Source organism: Oncorhynchus keta, chromosome 37 (assembly GCF_023373465.1).
Source record: "Oncorhynchus keta strain PuntledgeMale-10-30-2019 chromosome 37, Oket_V2, whole genome shotgun sequence".
Lineage (NCBI taxonomy): Eukaryota > Metazoa > Chordata > Actinopteri > Salmoniformes > Salmonidae > Oncorhynchus > Oncorhynchus keta.
This window is the reverse complement of record NC_068457.1, coordinates 9,841,055-9,863,790: the sequence shown is the minus strand read 5'-3', so window position 1 is coordinate 9,863,790 and position 22,736 is coordinate 9,841,055.

Below are 22,736 nucleotides of genomic sequence, written 5' to 3'. Positions count from 1 at the left end.
CCGTCTGGGCCTGCAGCCTTGCGAGGGGAAACACGTTTAAATATTTTACTCACGTCGGCTGCAGTGAAGGAGAGTCCTCAGGTTTTTTAGAGGTCAGTGGCACTGTATTGTCCTCAAAGCGAGCAAAAAAGTGAATTAGTCTGTCTGGGAGCAAGACATCCTGGTCCGCGACGGGGCTGGTTTTCTTTTTGTAATCCGTGATTGACTGTAGACCCTGCCACATCCCTCTTGTGTCTGAGCAGTTAAATTGCGACTCTACTTTGTCTCTATACTGACGCTTAGCTTGTTTGATTGCCTTGCGGAGGGAATAGCTACACTGTTTGTATTCGGTCATGTTTCCGGTCACCTTGCCCTGGTTAAAAGCAGTGGTTCGCACTTTCAGTTTCGCGCAAATTTTGCCATCAATCCACGGTTTCTGGTTTGGGAATGTTTTAATCGTTGTTGTGGGTATAACATCGCTGATGCACTTTCTAATGAACTCGCTCACCGAATCAGCGTATTCGTCAATGTTGTTGTTGGACGCAATGCGGAACATATCCCAGTCCGAGTGATCGAAGCAGTTTTGAAGAGTGGAATCAGATTGGTCGGACCAGCGTTGAACAGACCTGAGCGCGGGAGCTTCTTGTTTTAGTCTCTGTCTGTAGGCTGGAAGCAACAAAATGGAGCCGTGGTCAGCTTTTCCGAAAGGAGGGCGAGGGAGGGCCTTATATGCGTCGTGGAAGTTAGAATAACAATGATCCAGGGTTTTACCAGCCCTGATTGTGCAATCGATATAATGATAGAATTTAGGGAGTCTTGTTTTCAGATTAGCCTTGTTAAAATCCCCAGCTACAATGAATGCAGCCTCAAGATGTGTGGTTTCCAGTTTACATAGAGTCAAATAAAGTTCGTTCAGGGCCATCGATGTGTCCAGCTGGCGTCTCTCGAGTGAGCCATGTTTCGGTGAAGTAAAGAACGTTACAGTCTCTGATGTCTCTCTGAAATGCTACCCTTGCTCGGATTTCATCAACCTTGTTGTCAAAAGAATGGACATTGGTGAGTAGTATGCTAGGAAGTGGTGCCCGTCTCCGGAGCCTGACCAGAAGACCGCTTCGCTTGCCCCTTTTACAGCGTCGTTGTTTTGGGTCGCCGGCTGGGATCCGATCCATTGTCCTGGGTGGAAGGCAAAACACAGGATCCGCTTCGGGAAAGTCATATTCCTGGTCGTAATGATGGTGAGTTGACGTTGCTCTTATATGCAGTAGTTCCTCCCGACTGTATGTAATGAAACCTAAGATTACCTGGGGTACCAATGTAAGAAATAACACGTAAAAAAACAAAATACTGTATCGTTTCCTAGGAACGCGAAGCGAGGCGTCTACACCAGACAGAACTGTTTCGTTTGTGCCGCTTTGATAATTTTTGTTCTAGTGTTCGGTTATAATAAAAATCATGGACACGTACCACGCTGCACCTTGGTCCTCACCTCCTTCCACCAACAGCCGTTACAGTCATAAAAGAAGGAAACTATACGATTTCATCTTGCTCTATATCTGTCAGCTTTGAAAAATAGTCTTCAAAACATATGGTAGTATGTAAATGTTAAATATGACATTACAGGAGTTACGTTGTTCTGTGATTATGCCATAATAACCAGTTCTTGAACTGATCTCAACAACATCAAACACAGACAGATGGTCAGGAGAGAAGCATTCTTTTATGTGCTTTTTATCTCTTCAAAAGGCCTTTCCAGGCATTTAAAAACTGGACATTTAGACACAGCAGAAGGACAGGCCCTGGCATCCTCTCACACCTCATCCTATGATTGGTGGCTTCAGCGGTTTGATACTTCCTGGATCTGGTCCAGGGGGTCCCCAGGGTTCACTCTTGTCAGCTAGGGAGACAAGGGAGAGGCACGATTACTAATTTATTCACAGGACTAAAATGAGGGAAAAATCCTATTTTAGGAGCTGTGGTCAGGAGAGAGTAAGTAATTCTACCTGGGCAGCAACATCGTCTCAGTGACTTCGCTCCGCTGGTATGGTGTCCATATTAGGACAGTCATACAAGTACGGGGTTCATATTAGAATGGGAAATGAGTTAATGATCTTCCACCTTTTGGTACTTTACTCTATTTACCAACAGTAGAAGCTGATACGATATTTCACCATCTAAATTAAATGTATTATGAATGGATATTTGATGTCGGATAAATGTAGAGCCTGGTTGAAAGTTCAAGTGGGTTTTACAATATTGATTTTTGGTTGTTTACATCAAATATAGATCTAGTATCCTCAGGCAGAAACTAGTTACTTGCCTTGATCTGTTACTTGTTTGCAAGATGTTTTTAAATGGTAACATGTCAAGTCAAGCTAAGTATTGACAAGCTCAGCTTGACAAGCCCAGCTCATCTGTTAGTAATTGCCATCAATGGCATTACATCATTCATCAGTTAACCTGGTAAACACTCAGGTTCCATAAACATAATCAATACATTTAGTTTTGGGTTAAAATATGAACATGTATAGTACAGGTGATATTATAGTCATGTATTCTGACTGTAAATAGCCTTCACGTACTGCAGCCAAATAGCCTTGATTTACACACACTTTTCTGAGTCAGATTTGCTCTTTTGTACACTCCCGCATGTTTATTCTAAGTTTGTCGCGACCTCTGCACAGGTTAGACCATGTCAGCCCTGCAGCGCCAACAGTGAGTGAATCACCGCTACACATGACACCGGCGAGGCACTGGTATGAGTCAATACTGGTTACTTGTAGCCTTGAATGTAAATGTAGCTGATCATAGGGGTTCTCTCACCTTGCCACCGTTTCACTAACTACGGCATGCCAACCCTTAGGCAGGAATGCCATCTAGTAAGAACCCAGTCATGTTTTTTTATATTGCTTTCACTGTCAAGGTGAGTTGATCCTGGCAGGCATAATAAAACACATTTTATTATAATACTTTATATATTTTCAATTACAGCTGACACGTCTGCAAATCAAGTGGGCACGTGGGTTTTTCTACCACTTTCGCTTTTGTGCAAGTAAGCACAAATGTGGGCTAGCGTGGATGTCCATAGTGCTGCTGACAGTGACATGACACATTAGTAAATAACTACGCTAGATAACAGTCAAAATATACCATCAAATCTGCTTCATAATAGTTTATGGCCACCGTCGAATGACATTTATGTATAGCTTTTAGAGGCGAGCCAATGAAACGGCGGCTTTAAAATGAAGTCGGCCATGATTCATGTCATCCAGCTGTCAGTCTTACATTAATATTATGGCCATATCCATCATGTTGCACATCTATAATCAACTCCAGCTGTAAAATTGAATTTGGCTTGACATATATATTTCCTTGATGGCAGGCTGTCGACTGCAAGTGAGAGGTACACCAGGTGAAAACAAATACAACACAAAACAATGGGTATAACAGGACCGAAATGACAATGGTAAAGGGGAGGAAATGTGTGTTACATGCTTAAAGGTTAGCTATGAGCTAGGGCAGAGAGTCATATCTATCTGGAATATAATATGTTGAGGTGTAGGTTTCTGTGATTTTAGCTACTCTTCTATCAGCGAGCTCTCGTTGTATTGAATTCACTCCAGCACACAAAATACAGTATCAACCTGACCGTTTTTTTTTTTAAAGTTAGGAAGAGAGACGACACCACTGACCAAACTGACACTGAGTGGTATGAATACTGAAGATTGTACCATAACGTTTGCATTACTGTACTTTCCTAAGCAGTCATCTGGGCCCATACGATAACTACACGGTTGTATTTCAAAAATGCTAATTATTGATCAATTCATCCTCAGTGTTTCCTTATCAGTCAAGGAGGGGGTGTCTCTATTTATTCTGAATATTTCTTTGATTTCCTCCTCACCAAATTCCTTTTGAAAGTTGCAGAACTTGTTTTGTATGCAAAGGTGCCTAGCTTACAGTCATTTATTTCATTTGTATGCCTCTTTCTCTTCTAATGTGACAAATAGGAAATGGCAATCTCTGCCCCAGGAAATGTGTCAGGCACCGGAGCAGCACAGTCAGTCATATTAAAGTATAAGCTGCTCCTTTAAAAAGCATGTTGATTCTCCATACTCCAATATTGACTAACTGTCTCTGTTTGATGTATGCGTTACTAGCCCCATGCAAACGCAATGTTTGGGCTTAGGTTGTTAGTTCTGCCACTGTAACCGATGCAGAGTAACTACTGATGCCCCCAGATATAACAATTGACTGTCCCCAGAGAGAATTTGCTTGTGACTGAAATTACGGCCCAGCTAGCATATTTAATTCCTTGGAAGTTGTGGGAACGTTTGTTTTTGGTTTCACATTGGTTGGGGGAATGAAGACAGACGTTTACTGACTGGTTAAACTACATATTATTTTACATTACCCTGTTCTGGGAACATTTATTTTTTGGGTTGCAGGGAGGTTCTGAGAACTTTTTACTTTGGTTCCTTGACAGTTTTCCTGGGAGGTTTTATTAACGCTATTATAATGGAAATTGTAGGTTATTTTGAGGTTTAATAACTTCCTTAAAACTTTCACTGAATGTTTCAATAAGACTTTTAATAACAATGCTAGTTTATTTGGGGTTAATGTTTTGGAACTCCAAGCAGATATGGGACACATGGTAATTAATTTCCTTAGACATGAATCATGCAAACACAGTTTTTTATTTATTGTGACACAGCATCTGTGAGATTCAAATCAGTGATTTTCTGTTCTCTATCCATTGAATTAGTCCACTTTGCCACCAGGATGGAGCGAGCATACCATGTTTTCTTTATTCACACAAAGATGTTTTATTCTATTCAAACAGACCCCATTTCAAAGGAATCGAGCACTCTTTAAAATCAGGTGTGGCCAAATAGTAGGTGCACCTGAACAGTCTTAACAAGATAGAGGATAGAATGGGTTTTGTTGATGCTGAGAATAGAATGTACAGTGGGGCAAAAACGTATTTAGTCAGCCACCAATTGTGCAAGTTCTCCCACTTAAAAAGATGAGAGAGGCCTGTAATTTTCATCATAGGTACACTTCAACTATGACAGATAAAATGAGAAAAAAATCCAGAAGATCACATTGTATGATTTTTTATGAATTTATTTGCAAATTATGGTGGAAAATAAGTCTTTGGTCAACTACAAACAAGCATGATTTCTGGCTCTCACAGACCTGTAACTTCTTCTTTAAGAGGCTCCTCTGTCCTCCACTCGTTACCTGTATTAATGGCACCTGTTTGAACTTGTTATCAGTATAAAAGACACCTGTCCACAACCTCAAACAGTCACACTCCAAACTCCACTATGGCCAAGACCAAAGAGCTGTCAAAGGACACCAGAAACAAAATTGTAGACCTGCACCAGGCTGGGAAGACTGAACCTGCAATAGGTAAGCAGCTTGGTTTGAAGAAATCAACTGTGGGAGCAATTATTAGGAAATGGAAGACATACAAGACCACTGATAATCTCCCTCGATCTGGGGCTCCACACAAGAACTCACCCCTTGGGGTCAAAATGATCACAAGAACGGTGAGCAAAAATCCCAGAAACCTAGTCAATGACCTGCAGAGAGCTGGGAACAAAGTAACAAAGCCTACCATCAGCAAGGGCATTGAAGATGTAACGTGGCTGGGTCTTTCAGCATGACAATGATCCCAAACACACTGCCCGGGCAACGAAGGAGGCTTCGTAAGAAGCATTTCAAGGTCCTGGAGTAGCCTAGCCAGTCTCCAGATCTCAACCCAATAGAAAATCATTGGAGGGAGTTGAAAGTCTGTGTTGCCCAGCAACAGCCCCAAAACACCACTGCTCTAGAGGAGATCTGCATGGAGGAATGGGCCAAAATACCAGCAATAGTGTGTGAAAACCTTGACCTCTGTCATTGCCAACAAAGGGTATATAACAAAGTATTGAGATAAACTTTTGTTATTGACCAAATACTTATTTTCCACCATAATTTGCAAATAAATTTTAAAAAAATCCTTTCATTTTGTCTGTCATAGTTGAAGTGTACCTATGATGAAAATTACAGGCCTCTCATCTTTTTAAGTGGGAGAACTTGCACAATTGGTGGCTGAATAAATACTTGTTTTGCCCCACTGTACACAATCCATGTCTCAAGGCTTAAAAATCCTTCTTCAACCTGTCTCCTCCCCTTCATCTCCACTGATTGAAGTGGATTTAAAAAGTGACATCCAATAAGGGATCATAGCTTTCACCTGGATTCACCTGGTCAATCTATGTCATGGAGAGAGAGCAGGTGTTCATAATGTTTTGTACACTCGGTGTATAGTTTCATATTCAGGTTTGTGGGAAAGTGCTATGAGGAACAACATATTTATCAATAAATGTTATCGTTAGGAGGTGAACAATTTGACTTGGTATTTGTAGAAATATTATATTTTTTTAAAGGCATGCGTCAGACATGCCAAATTTCAAGTATCATGGCCGTTGAACTAGTCCTCAGGTGTAGAATATATATATCTGTCTTTCCTTTGAGTTACCGTTTGTTTATAGAAACACTTCAGAAGTTACAAAAGGTCAGACGAGGAACAAATGTTGAGCCGGCCTGCTTTCAGTTTCAGCACAGATGATATTGTCTGATGCAGTTCACTAGGGCAGGGTTGTGGCTGTGGGGCTTGTACCAGGATGGAGCAGCTGACCAAAATCAAAGAAAAATAACTGAACACAAGTTACATTGTCGGGTTAGTGCTGACCTTCTCACAGATGGGGATTTACCATCATTCAAACCTTGCTCATCTCTGCAGGACCCAAATTATTTTTGTGCTTGAGTGAATTTAACCCATGACCAATACTCATCCACGACATTGATATCTTCTCCGTTTTTTTTCTTCACCCATTGATGGTTAATGAAGTAAATCAAATTGTTAATCAATGACAAATGGAATTGGAAATGTATATATATTGGTCATACTGGATTCCTTTCGATATTATTTTACTGGACCTACCCCCTTCGTTTTGGCAACGAGCGATTACTCTTCTGGAGTCCGTCCACTCTTAATGAAGCCTTATCTTTCTCACTTTAATCGGTCGGCCAGATGTTTTTCCTTCCCCCGTTTTCACAGTTGACATTTTTCTGCTTGACATAATACAGACTCAGGTTCAGAAGTCTGTTTATATAAAGAGAGTTGAGGTTGTTGGCTTTGAAACGACGTGTCCCTCAACATGTGCGATCAGCACTTTCCCAGGGTTATTTCCACATTGTTCGCCAGAGACAAGCAGAGGGACACGCACGCACGCACACACACACACACACACACACACACACACACACACACACACACACACACACACACACACACACACACACACACACACACACACACACACACACACACACACACACACACACACACACACACACACACACACACACACACACACACACACACACACACACACACACACACACACACACACACACTGACTGACGGACTGGCCTTTCTTTGAGGCGGACACTTTTAGTACAAAATATTCACTTTGATTCCTGTCCCATTTGGTGTCCATTCCAAACTGATTTACAACCCATTAAAAGAGTATGAATGATATGTTTGTGCAATATGTTGCATTGTGGTTTTAATGTACACTGTTTGTGTTGCACAATTAGCTGTCTTAGGCTAAAATGTTAAAGGACTTTGACCTGAAAAGAAAACTCTGCTTGCATGCAGTACCTTACCTCAAACATCTTTCCCCAAGTGTGGCATGTGCTTGTGTGTGTGTATATGTTAGTGCCTGCATGCATGAGCGTGTGTCTGTCCCCCACATTCCATATTTACTGACTTGAGTAACTAAAGCACTGAATACTGTAGCCCACATGAACCCAAGTTCTCATCCAAGCAGCTGTACCTACATATGTCCTTATTTTCCTCTGACCTCCTCTGATATGCAGTAAGCATATGGAGTGATTTCACAACATAAATAAACCAGGCCAAAGACAGTATGATGTAAGAACCCACAGCACTCGAATGTTGTCCCTTTGAAGTATGTGTTATTATTGAATAAGCAACAACAGAGCTGATGCGATCTGTATCTTCAGTTTTAACCTCTGGTCTCGTTGCAAAGACGTTTTACGGAGTAGGAAAATATACTTGTTTATTAAACTGCTGAAGGATGAGAATAAATCGAATTACATTGAAGTAGGTCAGAAATTAGCTACTGAGTATATAAGTAATCAAACTGAATATTTAATGACAAATACTTCCCCCCCCTATTTTCTTCAAAAAGAGTCTGCATCTCTCTTTCTGCCTCTGCCTCTCTGTCTCTATCTCTCCCCCTCCCCCTCCCCTCCCTCTTTCTTCTCAACCTGCACTCCTTTCAGAGACTTCCTGTAATTTACTTAATCAAAATCACCTGAACATTGTTGGATTGTTATCAAATGGCTTTTGGGGTAATAAAAAAGGAAGAAGAAGGAAGAATGATTTTCTATAAATAGACCAGAGACCAGAGGCCTCATGGTGCCCAGATGACAGGAAGCAACTGAGGCCTATCATGTGGAATGCCTTTTTCTCCCAGAAAGGAAATTAATTTCTTGTGATTTTTAGAAAACGTTCACAAGTGTTTTGTTTAAAGGCTGTAGTGTGGGTTCTCTTTCTTCATTGATGTTGTGATGAGAGATGCATTTCTCCCAAGATATCCCTCCTATTGTAACCCAAATACTGCTCTTTCTCAAAGCATTGGCCAAGAAATCACAGTTTCGAATGGTGGACCGACCAGGCTTTAGTGTTGTGCTTCCTCCCAGCATTCAAGCGTCTTCATTAAATTCTGGAATGTATTGTGTTATCATTTGATGTTGGAAGCTTGGAAAGCGATAAAACACTTCTGTCACTTCTGTCTGCTTTGAACGTGTCCCTGTATGTGACATGCTTGGAGTACACCCAGTATGGTGGCTGATGGGATATCGTTTTATCATCTCAACTCTCCGGAGATAATCTACTAACAAAGACCATATTGGAAAACTTTGCATATGATCACGAATTAAAGGTTTTCGTTAGACGTTTAACCGACAGTGCCACAGGCCTTTTTATAAATATGTAGGCCACAATGCCTGTTATGAAACCCAAAGCAGTTATACAGGGTCAAAATAGGACATTACTGTTTATCTTTTTTAATTCTCAAGGGATCTAAATGTATACACATTTATTTGGCATGGAACCTAGAGCTCTGCGTTGACAAGTAACGGACGTCTTCAATGGATAATGGTCTCTCCAACAAAGAACACAGAGATCCATAAATTACATTTCAGTCTCTGACTTTAAGATGTTGTCCACATTAACTTAATCTGTCTTCCTTAGAAGGCACTTCGAATGTAAATCATTGCTCCATAAAATGTAATTGTTCTGAGATGTTGTGTGAACTTCCCTTTGCGTTTGGAGGGAACGTGTGTGTTTGTGTGTATGTGTGTGTGTGTGTGTGTTTAGTTTTGTGAAATTACACAGACTGAGTTGATTTCCATGATAATAAAATGCTTCCAATCGAAAAGGGACCATGTGGTCAATGAAAGGATGGCCAATTCCGCCAACTCTTATTGGTTTAGTCGGGTTTGGCTACGATGTCCCATGTTCTTGGAACTAAAATCCAATGGGCACGTGAACACTATAATCTTCAACTTCCGTCACATAGAAATAGACCCAGATGGAATTCAAGTCCCACCACCAAACTAGGCCCAAAACAGTTAATGATCCAGATCAAAGCGGCTTTAAAAATATATTTTCGCATCACATACATCTCTTTCACTCTCCTCTGAATATACAAAAGAAATGCACATCAGATTGAGCAGCAATGTAATGCATGTACAGTACCAGTCAAAAGGCCGGACACACCTACTCATTCAATGGATTTTCTTTATTTTTACTATTTTTTACATTGTAGAATAATAGTGAAGACATCAAAACTATGAAATAACACATGTGGAATTATGTAGTAACCAAAAAAGTGTTAAACAAATATTTATATTTGAGATTCATCAAAGTAGCCATCCTTTGCCTTGATGACAGCTTTGCACACTCTTGGCATTCCCTCAACCAGCTTCATGAGGAAGGCTTTTCAAACAGTCTTGAAGGAGTTCCCACATATGCTGAGCACTAGTTGGCTGCTTTTCCTTCACTCTGCGGTCCAACTCATCCCAAACCATCTCAATCGGGTTGAGGTAGGGTGATTGTGGAGGCCAGGTCATCTGATGCAGCACTCCATCACTCTCCTTGGTCAAATAGCCCTTACACAGCCTGGAGGTATGTTTTGGGTCATTGTCCTGTTGAAAAACAATTGATAGTACTACTAAGTAAAAACCAGATGGGATGGCGTACCGCTGCAGAATGCTGTGGTAGCCATGCTGGTTAAGTTTGCCTTGAATTTTAAATAAATCACAGACAGTGTCACCAGCAAAGCGCCCCCACACCATAACACCTCCTCCTCCATACTTCACGGTCAGAACCACACATGCGGAGATCATCCGTTCACCTACAAAGACACGGCAGTTGGAACCAAAAATCTCGAATTTGGACTCAGACCAAAAGACAGAATTCCACTGGTCTAATGTCCATTGCTTTGTGTTTCTTGGACCAAGCAAGTCTCTTCATCTTATTGGTGTCCTTTAGTAGTGGTTTCTTTGCAGCAATTTGACCATGAAGGCCTGATTCACACAGTTGATATGTCTGTTACTTGAACTCTGTGAAGCAATATGAGGTGAGGTTAACTCTAATGAACGCATCCTCTGCAGCAGAGGTAACTCTGGGTCTTTCTTTCCTGTGGCGGTCCTCATGAGAGCCAGTTTCTTCATTGCACTTGATGGTTTTTGCGACTGCAACTGAAGAAACATTCAAAGTTGTTCCGCAGTAATGATTGACTGACTGTTGTTTCTCTTTAAATGATACTTTTATTTAACTAGGTAAGTCAGTTGAGAACAAATTCTTATTTACAATGACGGCCTACCCCGGCCAAACCCGGAAAACGCTGGGCCAATTGTGCGCAGCCCTATGGGACTCTCAATCACGGCCGGATATGATACAGCCTGGATTTGAACCAGGGACTGTAGTGACACCTCTTCTCTTGTACGGAGAATCAGTGCCTTAGACCGCTGCGCCACTCGGATCCCCATTCCAGTGACTACCTCATGAAGCTGGCTAAGAGAATGCCAAGGTTGTGCAAAGCTGTGGCTACTTTGAAGAATCTGAAATGTAAAATATATTTTGATTTGTTTAACTCTTCTTTAATTACTACATGATTCCATATGTGTTGTTTAATAGTTTTGATATCTTCACTATTATTCTACAATGGAGAAAATAATACAAATAAAGATAAACCCTTGAATGAGTAGGTCTGTCCAAACTTAAGTAAGATTCTCTGCATGTGATGTGGACCAAGAACACGTTTGACACATCTCCTGAAACCGACTTCTAATTTGTCCCTGGGGCAGTAGTTACGACTTGAGTGACACGGAAGTCTGACAACATTACTTTTCCCTCTTCAGGCCAAGTCTCCAATTCTAGACTCCAGTTTACAAAACCAGGGTGTCTTACGATTTGGTTATTATTAATTTCTCATTTGAGACATCGGTTCGAATTAGGGCCTCGGCTATCTGTCATTCCTGACTCTCAGGGGCTCATCGATGACAGGCCGAGCCACGGATACAACACCAGGTGTTTTATCCTCGTTGAGGTGGCTATGATATGACACCTATCTGTTTCTTAGCCTCAACCTGTCAAGGGAGCCAGATTTAATGAATGTAATGATCAAAGAATGAAAAGCACGTTTTGCCCTGAGGTACGGATCCCAGTGAGCCTTGCACGCTGCTAATTATTTAGCATTAAGGTAGACAGGCTTATGCATAGATGACTACTTCAAAGATTTGATTGGGGTTTAGTTTGTTACAACAGCACAGAGCCTGGAGGTCGCTATGGTGACATCAAAACATCAGGGTGGATAAATCTGCTCGTGTAAAATGTCTCTAGGCAGCCACAGGTAAGCAGAAGCCTTTATCCACTCTGACAGGTGACGTGAAGAACAAACATGTAGGCTACAGCATAGAAGATCTGGGCTGGCTGATGAAACATTTGTGGCAACTTTTAATGTCAAAGTGTAACTTTTATGTCGTACGATGTTGGTAATCTTGTCAATGTAGCTGATAGTAGAGTATGTGGGTGGTAAGATGGCTCTGGAGAGGCTGAAGAATATACAGATTTGTTTAGTCTGGTTTCTAACCATATACACTATTTCTCCTGGCGCGTGCTATAACAGGGCTGTGTGTTATTCACAACTCATACAGCTCAGTCATAACATGTCATAAGAGAGAATAAAATACCGAACATGCACCAGCAACACACCACGTGAGCTAAACCTGCAGTCATTTGGTTTCATTTTTTATGCTGCTTGCAATCCTACTGAATCAAAACTGGAACCTTCTTCAGGGAACAAATATCTAGTTTCCATAATTCTCTATGCTGGCTGACAGTCGTTGGCACATTTGGTACAATAGGGACATTTCTTCATGAAGAACATCAGCATGTATATAATAATTTGTCAACAGAGCAACAATGTAAGTAAATCATTCTGAACTTGCCCAGATTTACACTACAGCCTGCCAACAGCTAATTACGGTACGTCCCGTCTGTTGTTGGTTTTTTTTTTTCACGGGTTGTGGCCAAGGGGTTGTCACCAGGGTCCTGAGGAGACACTAGGTTTCCAACAAGGCATTCTACTGGCCATCTGAAGAGTGAATACCATGACAACAGACTTCTGGGAAGAAAAAAAGAAAAAACAAACATTTTGAAATAAAAATGCATTCTTGAAAAAAAAGGGGTTGAATGAAGTTTGAGTTTTATTGACATGCTTTAAAAACAAAAATGTGGATGTTTTTGTGGTGTAGAAGAACGTAATAAAGGCAGCCTTGTGAATGTCTTACATGGACAATGTTGCAGTGGAGGACATATTTGGGACAAAGAGATGAAAAAGACAGAGGTAGAGGATAGTAGGAAGGAACCAGAGTGGATATTGTACTTCCAAAAAGGACACTCATATTGAGGCCTTCACATTCCATAATGAACAAAATGCCCTGAGAAATGCCTAAACTTTGACCAACAGTACTTCAAATTCAAGTGCAGCAAGCCAGAAATGCAATAATTCTCCACCGTACACAGAAGCAGATATTGTAAAGTCCCCATTATGCTCCTTGAACATGTATGTGTGCTTATATGTTTGTATTAACCACCCATCATGGTTGATCAGAGCTACTTAACTGGTATCATATAAACAACAATTGTGCCAATTCAATTGCTCACAGCATTGCATATCTCCATCATTGTTAAGCAGGTCACCATTTTTCAAAGCTGTAATCGAGGTTGCTATAATGGCACATTAAAGAGAGAAAAATGTGATCAGATTGCCATAACCGTCTGATAAAATGAGCTCTATCGTTCTGTATTAAACAATTACGTATGTTTGGTTTAAAGGGAGCTCCTTCACTGTGAGCACTTAGGTGTCTTTTATTCTGTCAAATGTGCCTGAGGAGAGGAGTATGTGTTACCATGTGGAGATCTCTGCTCGAATCATTTGAAAGCCCCTCAGTACCTCCGAGGCTTCCAATCATCTGCCTTGCTTTCTGTTGAGCTTGGAAATGACTACTCTGTCTGTCTGTCTGTCTGTCTGTCTGTCTGTCTGTCTGTCTGTCTGTCTGTCTGTCTGTCTGTCTGTCTGTCTGTCTGTCTGTCTGTCTGTCTGTCTGTCTGTCTGTCTGTCTGTCTGTCTGTCTGTCTGTCTGTCTGTCTGTCTGTCACTGTGTGTTTGCTTTTGAAGGGTTAGCCACCAGTAATCTGGAATATGACCAAATGAAACGGGAAATTACTGAGCCTTGAACTGAATGCCATAACGTGTGTTATAGTAAGGTATTGAGGTTAACGATCGTTCTACAGGACCTAGAAAGAATCACAATAGCATAATTGGTGGACATTTTCACCCCAGAGGTAGTTTTTGGGACAGTGCTGTTATGTTTCTTTTTCAATCTGAATGTGTTTCGTTCGTTGATGCTGACCCGAACCCTAACTCCCAATAAAAGGTCTGTTCTATACGGTATAACTGTATGTACAGTACAACGAGGCAGTACTGTGCTGTTCGAAGTATGAGTGAAAAGTTTATGAAGGTGCTCATTATCATGTTGTTGTAGAGAAGTGGGGACATTCGCCTGCTTCAGATGTTTCAGAGGCCCAGTACTAACCCCTCAGCCTCTACAGTATTGTTCTATAAATAAAACAGCAGTGATATCTCCATCCCTGAATTAGTTATTTACTGCTTGCTTATGACAGTCAAATAGCATCTATACTTATCTATGCCTCCGGTTGTGCCTGTGGGGATGAAATGAATAGACAGACAGAAAGAAATTGGCCTCGGACTGACATGACAGACACACGGGGCTTTCTTTGAGTCATGTGAACGGACGGGGGGATTTTCGAAAGCTACTCCCCTTCTAAATCTCCCATCTCAATGACTAGACGTTGAGACAACAAAACGTCTACTGTCTAACTCTATACAACATTGGTGTGTGCAGTTACCTCGAGGGGCTGCCAAAAAATGAACTCCTTCTGTTTCAGACCTGAGTATTGCCGTGGTGTGGCGGCCATTGTTGTCATTGTTCCCGGGAGGCAACTCTCCTTAGCGTGTTTGTCACCACAAAGACAGGCCCGGTAACCTGTCCGCCTGCAGCTGGTGCCCACCTGCAGAGCAAGTCAAATTAGGGAAGGAGCCCCACTGTTCTGGCTCTAGTGTCTGTGGGTTTTGTGTGGTGTGTGATATTAGCTTTGGTCCCACTCAGTGTGGAGGTTGGCGATGGGATGGTCAGTTTTTGAAGCCCTTTGTTTTGGTCCCTCACATCAACATTTCTTAACCCAAGCTGTAACCGTGCCAGTTAGCCACAGCTTTTTCTACAGTTGGGTATGCTGCCTTCACCCCCACCCTCCTCCCCACCCCCCCATTCTATCAACGGTTTCGGATTCCGTATGGTGCTATTAATAAGTCTGTAGCTTTGATTTGTCATAAAACTGTTTTCTAAACGACAGTGGAGCCGATAGGCCAACTGCCAAACGCATAGAAAACAAATATGGTGTTCTTTAAACGTGTATTTGTAGCATTGTCTATTTCTATTGTGCATTTTTCTTATGCTATTGTAAAGACACAGTGCGAGACTATTCAACATTTGTTGAAATTGAAGGGGAAGAAAATGTTACGTCTATGAATCAAGCTGCTTTGAGTCAAACGTTACATGAATGTGTTGCTATTCGCTGTTTATTGAATCCTGCTACATTCTCCGTTGGTTTTATATCACACAACTGCGAACAGATACAAACACTCATGTTACTAAGTGGAACTTTGAAACTCACTAAATCCTGCAAAAAACACTCCCAATAGAATTTCTCTGAGAAATAGCACACATCCTTGAGCCATGAGAATCTAATCTCAAAGTCCTTTACAAAAAAAAAAATGGACCTCTGTCCATTTTTTCAAAATGATCTAATTTGGACTTTTATGAGGGATTGGAAGCTCTGGGAAGCCTTAGGGTTCTTTTCATGTTAACAAGAGATGCTCTTGTTAGCTAGCTACTGCAACTCCTCAACAAGGAAATGGAAAACAGATATTAATCATGATTTGGACACACCAAAAATTCACTTCTGGGGTCACGGCTAAGTGATTCAGTTGGCTGAGACACGGCGGTTCATTGTTATCATGGCTTCCAGTCCCAAGAATGCTGCATGTCTTGTGACTTTCAAGGGTCGGGGGGGAATGACATCACCAACTTTTTTTGGTTCACGCATTAGGGGGATTCTGGGATTGTGACACAGTGACACCTTGTGTTCTTATTATCCTCCCTTTTCTCTCATTCTCTTTTAAGAGCCCAGATCGTGTTCTCCCATTCTTCTGTCCTTTCAAAGAATACCTTTTTTCTCTCCTTCTCTCGTCCGCAGCTGCGGCCATATGAAGTAGGGGGGGGGGGGTGACACTCCATCTAATGATGAATGATACTTGACCTCCGGACCTGTTCCTCAGAGCCTCGGCGAAACCACAGAACACATTAGCATGAGCCACGGCTCACGAGATCCCTGGGATATGCGGTTTAGTTTAGTGTAATAAAAACACACATGCAAGAGGTTTGGACCTTTCCTCACCAGCAAGGTGTCCCCAAATGAAGATTAAATACGTGTCCATATAGATTATATATTGGAAACGTTCCTCGATATTAGGTCGCCCCGCCAGATTTCGAGTAGGGGGGGAATCATGGGCGACATGACTGTGACATACATTCCACAGCAGTAGGGTTTCCCAAGTAAAGGCTTTTGTTATATGATTAATTACTGGAAGCAACAGTTATGGCGGGATTAACAATTAGTTGGACCTGTCAAGTAGTCAGTCTAAGATGGCAAACTAATTGAACGGCTGGTTGCCCATTGTGTCCAAGAGCAAGGCCATGGAAGTGAGACGGATCCCCCCCCTCTCATCTCTTTTACATGGCTAATACCATGCTGGAGAAAGGCCAGGGTAATTTTCTATAAATATTCATATCCTTGGTTTCCAACTATGAACTTTGAAACTAAGAAAGTTACCTTCGTGGTACTGTATATTTGATTAGAGCGAGAGTATGTTTCTGTTCTTCATTGGAGAAAGAGAGACACATTTTGTTCCTCACATCAGCAAGTTGCCTCTGGTTTGTATTGCTACTACCTGCAGGTGTGAACTATTAGAGTGAACACTTCTCATGTTATAGAAACTGATGAAAAAAGAAATATGGGAATTTCTAAGGGCTCTATTTTAACCAACACAATGATACATCTAAGAGCAGGCGGTAGCGCTATAGGTTCAGGGGCGTGTCAGAAATATTTGAGATATTTTCAGTATCACAATTACCTGAGAACTTGCTGGTGTTAGCATGAAAGGGCTGGGTTTTGATCAATAAGCAAGTTGTGGGTGTGTCGAGGCTTGGCCACTCACTGGCCAATCAGAACGTGCCTCATGGCGGAATGTGTGGTTGCTTCAGGTTATGTATTTGCGGTCTTTTATGTATTGCCTTGGAATCAACTCCAATTCCAATGTTATAGTTTGTTCAATGGCTTACAGAAACTAAATAACCAAATGTCTACCTATTTTTGCTAAACACTTTTAACTTGAACTCATTTGCAGTGCACATTGTTCAAGTCATTGCTTGGCTTCAAACGCATTCACAATGATATAGTGGCTCGGCCTACTGTAAATTGTTTTTATGGCTGAGTATGGAGGTGCCAAAGTTGTCAATAAGCAAGATTAAATTCATTATTGATATGACCAATTTTTAGTTTTAACTTGTTTTAAATATGTCACACTTACTTACAGGCACCATCATTTCTTCTTGTGGGCATGTAATATTAAAACAACGCAGACTATGGAGGGTTTTACGCGCGTCCATATGTTTCACAGTAGCTGGACAAAGATCCAATATGAATGGAAGAATGGAGAATGGACCCTCACCATTATTAAACTGCTCCCAAATAGGCCTATGTTTTATGAACATAATTGGAACCATCTTACGGGTTCGATCCCATTCACACGTCTCTAGAAGATCCACTGTACGCGCGCCACGGACGTTGTCACCATGAAACCAGGATGGTGAATCAATCTAATACGTTTGGTTGTAATAACATTTGAATAAAAACAAGCAATCCGTTTAAAAAAAAAAATTTAAACAACAGCAACATCAACCATAAATGAATGTCAAATGTAATGGTATCATAAAACCTACACACATTGCTGTTGAACCAGCCTTCGATATAGTAGACCTGAGGGAGGAGTTGGGCTTTGAACACAAGCCATTTTTACAGGTTACAGATAACATCTAAAGGATGTTAAACTTCTCACGACTGGCATGGACACGTAGCCTACATGGTGGAGGGGGTTTTAGGCACGTCCAAAACGAGACCTGCGTGGCTAAAATGTGGGCCTGCCTGCAATGCAAAGATTACAAGGGAATGTCTGCTCACTGTTTTACAGCGCACTTGATATTTTAATAAAGCTTTGGTGATTAAGACATTTCCAAGCGGTCTCAGCAGCCAAACCCTTTATCGACAGTCTTGACTACTTCGCGATTGCTTTGGGCAGACACACAACAACAAAAACTTAATTGAGAGGAGGGAAGATTTTTAGCCAAATGAAACTAAATGGGAAACGAAATGGGAAAGAAACAGTTGTTTTTTATGTTTCTAAGTACAAACTATACAGGCACCAAAAGTGCATTAGGCTACTCCTTTTCCATGTCCATATGGGCATGTGTGCGTCCCGGCTGGATAGGCTGCGTTTCCGCTGTCAGAATTCATGCCATAACCAACTGTAATACCACTAAAACCAGCTTTTGGTTGGTCTTAAAAATCCCTTTCAGCACTTCCTGAAATTAGTACTTTGGATCATGTTTACACCTCAAATATTTCCACCTGCCCATCTGAGCGCAAGCGAGGTGATATAAGACAGGTCAATTGCTGAACCTGGCATTAGAGCTGGAAAATGCCAGTTCGCCAGATTTTACATGACGAAATTACACTAGCGCCGCCTTAACAGCAGCAGAAAATACAGCCCATAACGTTTAAAAAAAAACACTTGAAGCATTCATAAAGTTGGCCCTCAAAACGGCGGGTCTTGCTAAATGCAGAAAAATATGACTTTGCTCCGTGTGCCAAGTTAACCAGTTGAATAGAAACCTGTGCGGCCACACAACACAACTGAAGTGGCTTCCCATCAATGAACTCGCCAGCCAGGGTGAAGCATGGGAATTAACCCAGCTGTACGGACTGCATTGCTAGGCCATGGCTTCCCATGAAAGGTTTCAAGAAAGAAAAAGTCAATTGTTCACTTCGAAAGGGACAGGCAGGACAAGCAGGGAGAGGCACAGGAGGAGCAGCACCCATGGTGTGTGGGACATATCAAAATATTTGACAGGACTTCAGTATTATGAAAATCCATCTTTTCTTTCTGCGGGGACAGTTATGGGGGCCATCAAGGCCCCTGGCGGGGTCATGTCATTGTTTGGCCGCTGGGTTCAAAGCCGGCCTTCTATCCTTTAGGATGAAGTCAGCCTGCATTAATAGCATGTAATGCAATTAAGGCTTGTTGCTAAACTGGTTTCAATCCAACTGACTGCTTTTTCATGTGGGAGGGGTGAGATGAGGGGAGTTCCCAGAATGTGTTGAAAGCCAGGGCTTGTCCAATAATAGAAAGGATAGAGGGCAAGCAACTAAAGAACATTTTAAACAAATTAATTTGATGGATTTTTCTGTTTGTAAATATTTTTGAATTGGTAACTTGGGAGATCTGCAGTTGCACATGCTTCTTCGAATTCCCTCATGCAGTTATCATGCAGTTACCATGCAGTTACCATGCAGTTAACATGTGTGTGTGGTGCCCCTGTGTGTGCCCGTGCGTGCATGCCTGTATGTGTGTGCTTCAGCCTCAAGGCTTGTCTCCTGAGCCTACTGTCTCTTGCACCTCCACGACCCCCCCCCTCTCCCCCTTGTATCTAAAACTAATAGCTTTGAATCACCCTCTACCCTACTGCTAATTTATTTGCTGGAGCATTAAGGGAATAAATGTACCTGACATTCTATTTCAATGGCAGGAGTCTCTTTGTGTTCCTTCCTTTTCATATTTAGTTGGACATATTCCTACAGATGCCGTCCTATTCAAACACTATTCTCTCCCCTTCCTGGAGAACGAAGCAGGAGAAGAGAAGAAAAAAACATACCCAGCGCTAAACCTCTAGGTGCAGAAGGCAGTTAACGGTTGCTGATGATAGTAGGCAAACATTAACATAATAATTAGTGTCTTGTAATTGTTTCATTAAAACCAGTTGTTCCATTTCTCCTCGTGTTTTCCCTGAAGACGAGCTGAATTTGGACGACAGCCAGTGGGAGGAGGACATCCACGTTGTCACCGGAGCACTCAAGATGTTTTCCCTTTCTCTCCGTGTGTGTGTGTGTGTGTGTGTGTGTGTGTGTGTGGGTGTGTGTGTGTGTGTGTGTGTGTGTGTGTGTGTGTGTGTGTGTGTGTGTGTGTGTGTGTGTGTGTGTGTGTGTGTGTGTGTGTGTGTGTGTGTGTGTGTGAGAGAGAGAGAGAGAGAAAGAGAAAGAGAAAGAGAAAGAGAAAGAGAAAGAGAGTGTGTGTGTTTTAACCAGGAGCTGCCAGTACCACTGTTCCCATACATGCAGCTTCTTTGGAGCCATGTGTAGCAACGCTATAAGACAACATGGAAGTTAGTATACTAGGCCACTTCTCTGTTTTTCACCTCGTTCAGGCGTCTGCAGGAATTTAGTAAGCAGGGAAAACATCCCGCAATTAAAGCCATTTGTTATTAGATCGGGGGTTCGTCATGAGCTGTGATTCCCTGGGTGACATCCAAACCAATAAACAACTAGTAAATATGTACATACTGTTTGCATGAAGGTGCATTGAAGGTGACTTTAACACTGCAATACTGAAGGAATAGTAGAGGTAAGGTTTCCTATTTTACCTCTTATTTCTTTCTTATTTTCTTATTTGTTGTGAAGTGATGCCTGTTCCATAGACCCACCGTGCTTCTACAAAAATACAAGTGTTCAGTGTGAACAAAACTTCAATACAATTATACTTGCCATTCTTCACCTTCTATGAAAGTGCAAGGGTCCCCACTGCTCATTTAAAGAGGAGCACGTGGCAGTATCCACCTTGTTGGTTCTCCCCTCCGGCTCCATCAGGAGGCATACCACTCATAGGGTTAGATCAGACCACCATGCCAATTACTGCAGGGAGAAGGATGTCGGACAGACATACAGGCACACTTGAAGAGTTGAAATAACATGGGCGGTAATTTGACAGGCCATATTGTCTTCTACGATCTTGTGAGAAACATCTCCCATGCAGAGATGTTTTTGTTTACCAGAGAATCTGATCTAATCAAGAAGACGAATTTCCATTACACCACGTATCATTTGTAGGGGGACCCCTCTTTATGAACCAATAGCGTTGGGGGGGGGAACACATACTGTACATCGATGGAGGATTTTTAACACGTACGTTTTCATTTTTCAAAAAGACAGATTTGTCTGCTGCCTGCACTGAACTAAAGCCATAGACTCGTACTGACAGTGTTTCCGTCAACTTAATGAATCTTTGAAAAGAGGGCAATTTTAGAGCAATAGAGCAATCTCCGGGTCTGAAAACATTGGTAAACAAATAAATGTGAGCAATATGAACGGGTTTGTTTGTTTGTTTATTTGTTGTTGTTTGTAAAAACAAACAATATAGTTTATTTGCCGCAGCGAATCTTAGTGAAAATCTCCTCAAAGACTGATTGGAGTCTTTGCGCTGCAATTAACTCTCGGGTCTCTGTTCTCGATCTATAAATCACATCCTGACTTCTCCGTGTAGATGATGCTTGTTCCATTTACAAATGAACACTATCAGCCATCTGTATGGGGGATTTCCTATAACAGTCCCAGATATCGGATACCCACAGACAGCAGCGAAAAACAACTTTTAGAAAATTATTTCCATTCTTCATACAGTAGAAACGCAGTATAGGAAGTGCTAACAGATAAATCCATTTCCCCCCCCCGACAATTTGACTAACGGAAACAGCGTGAGTTTGAAAATGATTGTACGTTTGTCGCTGTATCAGTCAGGCCACTACTTACATTCCCACCCTTTCCCTCTCCTTAGCGTTTGCGTTATGAATCCGACTCTCCCACTCCACCACTGAGTCAATTACCACACAGTTTATTACATTAGTTGACAACTAGAGATGTCAAACATCTCCTACCTGCATGACCGGACCATGGGATGAAAACAATCATGTTTTCTATAGTTGTTTTACCCTATAAACCCTGACCTCTGTCAAAAGAAGGTCTTACTTCTTTACATATTCATGTATTTAAGTATGTATTTCTGTCTCAGAAATGTGTGTCTTTGTGTGTGTGTGTGAGTGTGTGTGTGTCTGCCCTCTCGTGTGTCTACTGATAACACTAATCCTGTTTATGTGAGTTTTTTTTCGTTCTTGCAATACTGCAAATACACCTCGTATATCCATTTCCTGACTTGAAGGCGTGTAGAAATGCCACAGCGCGGCCCGGACCCTGCCCCGACAATCCGCCATGGAAGAGGAGACAGAAAGAGATCATGTATTCAATTCGCCTCTGAATATGTGATGTGCACCACAGTAGCCCCAACACTTCCTCCAGAGGAGAGCGCCACTCACAAAATTACCAGAACTATCTGGGCAATTGACAGCCTCCCCTGTGGTCAAATAGGCCGGGGCTGTGTTGAGAATGCAGCTCCCTCCCTCCCTACCCCCGGCAGGAGCTGCAGCTCTGTGGCTGTACACAGATTCATGTGGAGAGGGTGACACTGATGCAGACACCGCAGAGGCTGTCACTTTATTTGTCAACGACATTACCTACGCTGCGGTTATGATGCATCTGATCACCTCTATTCACATCGGGAGAAACTATGCCCTCTCTATTGATCTCCCTAGCTCGGTACACAATACGGATGGCGCATTTAGTATATTGTGGCGCATCTCACTTTCTCTCCCACTCTCTGTTTTCTCACTCTCTTTCTTCTGTCTCACTCGCTTCTTTTCCTTCCATTCCAATGGATCAGTTGGCAGGAAGTGAAATATTCTAGCTGGCCCTGTGTCTGCGTAGTCGGACCACTGTGAACAAAGCAGCACCTCCACAGCGAACT